We start from the raw sequence: 5,892 nt of genomic DNA, 5'->3' as shown, positions 1-5,892 counted from the left end.
AATTTTCGTTTTAATTTTCTTTATCATATTAAACCATAAAAATCTCATTTCATATTTTCTAGAATATATTTTAATTTATGGGTTAATTAGTCATTAATTAACCGGGTTTTACACTGTTGACCAGATACTCCCCCACCTTGATGACGATCGACTTGAACCGCTTATTGTGGTCCTTCAATATTTTTAAGCAACCAGATGGAATGGAAAAACTTCAATGTAAAGCCACTTTGAAATGTCCAAAGTCCATGTCAATCGAGAACTAAAAGAAGTTATGTCATTAAAAGAAAGGACAGTACATTTTGAAAAGAAGTGGAATGTATTGTGGTCGTATAATGGCGTTGCCTAACCATTAACACGTGAGTTGCAGCCTACTCAACGGTTTTGAGTCAACTTCAGTGAGGATTAGCCATCAGTCGACACAAACTTCATGGGGTGGGACTGATGAGGTCAACAATGGCACATCTGTTGTGAAAACAATCGAAGAAGTTTTGAAGTATGTCGAGATAATTTGATGTTTTTATTGTTAAAGTTATTTTAGTTATGAACTTAGTTGCTGTTTCAAAAATCTTATGAGCTATTCTGTAAAAGGTCTTGATGTGTATAATGCTTTTTAGGAGGGGCCAACCTGAATTGTAGGCACTATTGCCTCTATTAATGCTGGGTAGGATTATTGGTTTTATAAATCATGCAGGCAATGTCCAAAAAAGGTGAAAACTCCTATTGGGAATAGGTACGAATATGCGAAGTGTGGCCATACCCATGGATGTGCAGCACTCAGGTGTGTTGTTAATTTACAGTGATTAATATCGATTAGTATCTTCATTTTATTGGCTATTTGTGATCCCTGTACTAAAACTATTATCACTATTATTACGTGAAACAACAGATACAAGGTTGAAGTCATGGTCTTTGATGGTACCGGAAGCATTACATTGTTGCTGTGGGACAGAGAAACCAACCAGCTGTATGGAAAGGCAGCTGAAAAAATTGTAGAGGAGGATGTATATAGCACACCAAATCCTTATACTGTTAGGGATTAAAGTTACAATTCTGTTTTTGAAAATAGTATAAATTATATACACACAAATACATCTAATTCTTGGTTTGGGTTTCAGGGTACTAAAAAGGATGAATATCCTAAAACACTATGATCAGATTTACACAGTCATGAAAGTGTGTGATGATAAAGAAACAGTTGTGAAGAACAAGCCAAAGCAAATGAACATTAGCACATTTGTTAACATCACTGTACATGTATACCTGTTCCACTTTAATAAGTAGATATGTTTTTTAGACCATACAATTTTTTTATCAAAATATAAATTAATATCTAATTATGATTAGGGTTTTATTGTAAATAAGAGAATGGAGGTAGCAACATGCTGGAGATGTCCGGACATGTTAATCTTAAGAGTGATATGATTCTTGTAAAACCCGGTCAAATCGTAATTAATTAAATAATAAATTAAATATGAGCGAACATGGTCAGAAAATTTAGCAATCAAAATTTGATAATTTAAATATGATATTCAGACTCAGTGGATTTTTCTGAGTCGAAAAACATAGTTTTCTGCGTAAAAATGCGCACCAGAAATTTGACCGACAGTACCGGCTGAGATCTGTCTGGTACTGCAACTGAAAAAAATTGATTATAGATAAACAAGGTTAAGAAATTAGAATTTATAATTAGGGAAGGTAGAAATATTTAAAATACGATTTAAAACTCTAATCTTAAAGGTTTTGGCCCAAATTTGGGCCAACGGGCTAAACCGATTGAACCGGGCCCAAGTTGGGCCCAAGTCCAACCTACATTAACCCAAATTAATAAGCATTCAGATCATTCTTTCAAAGAGAAAGAGAGAGAGCCGTGGAAATGAGAAGAGAAGAGAGGAGTGAGGGTTTCACTATTCACCATTCTCTTCAAATCACCATAACTTGAGCTACAGAGCTCTAATCGACGAGCCATTTGCGACCACGCATCACTCTTCTCGTCCTCTTCGATTCTATTTAGGTATTGTAGTGAGTATTTTGTTCTTCTCTATCCAATTTCGATTTTCCCTCTGAAAATGTGATTGGTTATGGGTGTTGAGTGATTTTATGATTTTGGTTGTTTAGGAGTGCTCTAGTATGGGCCATGGATGATATTCATCACCAAATTCAGTGGGCTGAGGTAAGGAATCACCAACCCTTGTGATTTACTTGATTTTGTAAACCCTAGGTTGATGTATGTATGATATTGGTTGTGTTAGAGTTATTGGGTGAGATTTTGATGCTCTTGGGAACTTGAATTTGGCTTGCGGAACTCTTGGTGGAGTTTAAAGCTAGTTCTTGGCAAAAATTTACAAGGAAGGATCAAGTTGTTATGACTACAAAAGGTACGATTTAAGTTTCATTTAAGTACCGTGTGGTGTTATGAGAATTCCTAGGCTAGATGCCCCTAGGATTAGGTTTGGATTATGTAAATGGTTGGTATTAATATGCATAGTTGATGTGTTATGTAAATTAATGATTGAGTTGAGAATTGTGTGAAATTGCATGTTTGGTGTGTTGAGGAATTTGATAAAATTGGATAACAATTAATGGTTTGTGGAATATGTATTGAATTGTGAATTTGGGCCATAGGCCCTGGATTTTGGGCCGGAGGCCAGAAAAGGTAAGGACGGTAAGTATATGGTTGATGATTAGTGATTGAATGAATGATAGTGATATATAAGTGTTTGAGTATGAGGTTTTGTTGATTATTGAACTTGAAAGCTTGGAGGTTGCTTGAATTGAATTATTGGTTTATGATTAATGAAAATAGAGAATTGATGTGTGGTGGATTGAATAAGGAAGTTGGAATGTGGTTCAGGTTGAATTGGTAAAGTTTTGGTTGGATTAAAAGAGGTTTGAAAAGGTATGTTTTGAAAATTGAGGTTCAGAGATTTTTGGTAAAAATGGATTTTTAGTGAACTTCGACGGATCATATCTTGAGCTACGGTTTTTGAAATTTAATGATTTTTGTATCAAAATAAAGACAATTCAAAGAGCTTTAAAATGGTATCAATTTTCTAGAAATCTGAATTTATAGAGAAAGATATTATCGTCGAAATTTGGTGTTCGAAATCTAAATTCTGTGATGTAGAATTTTTTGTTTCTGGTTTCTGTGCGCACGCACACGCTGTGTATATTTTTGAAAGCATGCGTCTGCACCCCCTTGTGCGCACGCACACATGGGGATATGGCTGCTGTTGGGAGCGCTAGCACGCCTTGTGCACACACACAACCAATGAAGTTTTGCAAGCTGTGCACACGCACAGCCCTGTGCGCCCGCACACGCTGGGAAGTGCGTTCTGTTGGGAGCGTTCGCACGTTCTGTGCGTACACTCAACAATGAAAATTTTACTTTCTGTGCGTACGCACAGCCTTGTGCACACACACACTTTCTGAAAATTCTTCTGGGTGTGCATACGCACACTGCCCTGTTTTTCAAAGAAAGCCTTGTTTTTAACCGTTTTACCTTCCCGACAAGCTTGCAACTTTCTGTAACACTTACTTAAAACCTTTTTACCAGTTTTAGAGTATTGAATCAAGAGAGAGAATAGTAAGGGAATAAATGGGAAAATTTTGATTATGAGATTAGAAGACCGTGACTTAAGCTTGGGAAGTTTTGTGGATGAGATAAGAGGAGAATTAATGATGATTATGAGATTGTTAGCGAGAGCGAGGATGATGAGGAGATTGTTAATGAGAATGATGATGGTTATGAGACTAATAAAGAGGATGATGATGATTATGAGATTGTTAATGAGAATGATAACGATTAAGAGATTGATATTGAATATGATACTGATTGTGATATACCTGCCTGGGTAGATGCAGTGGCATTGATCCACTTACTCCGGGATATGGTGAGATATACCTGCCTCGGTAGATGCAGTGGCATTGATTCCATTTGCTCCGGGTTTGATTGGCAACTCCTGGGGTAGATGCAGTGGTTAGCCCCCATGATAAACTACTATTTTATGGTTTATCTTGTGCTTAATTGAGTGGATTTTATCAATCTTTACCCACTTATTCATACTATTTGCATGTTTTATATTTTCCTTCCCGATTTTGTGCTATGATTGAAAACATGCTCCTTTGACCTTAATTTCATTAATATTAATTCTCCCTTTATACCATTCAATGTCGTGATATGTGTGTTAAGCGATTTCAGAGATTATAGGACAAGAATGGCTCAGAGGATGGAAAGGAAGCATGCAAAAGTGGAAGGAATACAAGAAGTTGAAGGAACTGCAAAGCTGTCAGCCTGACCCTCTCGCACTAAAATGGTCATAACTTGAGTTACAGAGGTCCAAACGATGTGGTTTCAGTTGCGTTGGAAAGCTAACGTCCGGGGCTTCGATTTGATATATAATATGCCATAGTTTCCCTGACACTAAGCGATGCGAACGCGCGCTCTACGCGGACACGTCGCAGTGACGAAAATTAGCGTGGCAGATTTCTTCTCCAGCGATTTCTGGGCTGTTTTCGACCCAGTTTTCGACCCAGAAAACACATATTAGAGGCTATAAAGTGGGAGAATTCATTCATTCATAATAATAAGCTCATAGTTCATAATTTTTAGTTTTAGATGTAGTTTTTAGAGAGAGATGTTCTCTCCTCTCTCTTAGGATTTAGTTTTAGGATTTAGGATTATTTCTTCTTCATCACAGGTTCAATGTTCCTTTAATTTATGTTTCTACTTTTATTTTATTACTTTAATTGATATTTATCTTTTCAATTTAGCTTATAAACCTTTCCATGTTAGATTTGAATTTATGTTTAGACGTAATTTGATGTGTTTCAGATTTATGAATGCTTTTAATTTAATTTAGAATTTTTCCTTTTGGCTTTGGTTGAGTCATTGGAGAATCTTGAGTTATCAAACTCATTGTTGATTGAACATTGGAATTCTTCAAGAATTAATTCGAGTTCCAATAACTCTAGCCTTTCCCAAGGAAAGACTAGGACCTGAGGAATCAAAATTAATTCCTCCACTTAACTTACCTTCATAGTTAGAGATTAACAAAGTGGGAGAAAAAAATCCAATTCTCATCACAATTGATAAGGATAACTAGGATAGGACTTCCAGTTCTAATACCTTCCCAAGAGTTTATTTTATTATTACTATTTTATTTTTCTTTTCACTTAACATACTGGTTCCTTACTTTCAAAACCCCCAATTTACAAAACTCATAACCAATAATAAGAACATACTTCCCTGCAGTTCCTTGAGAAGACGACTCGATGTTTAAATACTTCGGTTATCAATTTATTTAGGGATTTGTTACTTGTGACAACCAAAACGTTTGTAAGAAAGGTTGATTGCTCGGTTTAGAAACTATACTTGCAACGAGAATTTATTCTGAATTCTAAACCGTCAATCTTCGGTTCTTCACCCCACTTGCTCCCAGTCGAGATTGATTTGAGATTTATGAAATTATATGAGTTTCGAATTTTCTTGGGTAGATGCAGTAGGTCGGCTCCACTTGCTCCAGGTTGAGATCCGAGATTCTGTTGAACCTGCATCGTAAGATGTGGCCGGACACTTATACCTTTCCAGTATTTATTTTTGAGCTTGGGGATGCGCGCTCGCAGGGACTGTCCAATGGTTAGCTACCAAGACATGTCGGGTTGGCTTTGTCACCGACAGATGATATCATCGGCTATAAGGCAGGCATTCATCATTTTGCATATGTTTGATTTATTTGGGTTTGCTTATTTGTATTGGTTTGCCTAATTGTATATGCCATTGATGAGCGGATAATTTATACGCTTTTTGGCACTGTTTTTAGGTAGTTTTTAGTATGTTTTAGTTAGTTTTTATTATATTTTTATTAGTTTTTAAATAAAAATTATATTTCTGGA

This window comes from Arachis ipaensis, chromosome B1, assembly GCF_059453495.1.
Source record: "Arachis ipaensis isolate K30076 ecotype BB chromosome B1, ASM5945349v1, whole genome shotgun sequence".
Classification (NCBI taxonomy): domain Eukaryota; kingdom Viridiplantae; phylum Streptophyta; class Magnoliopsida; order Fabales; family Fabaceae; genus Arachis; species Arachis ipaensis.
This window is presented reverse-complemented; position numbering follows the sequence as displayed.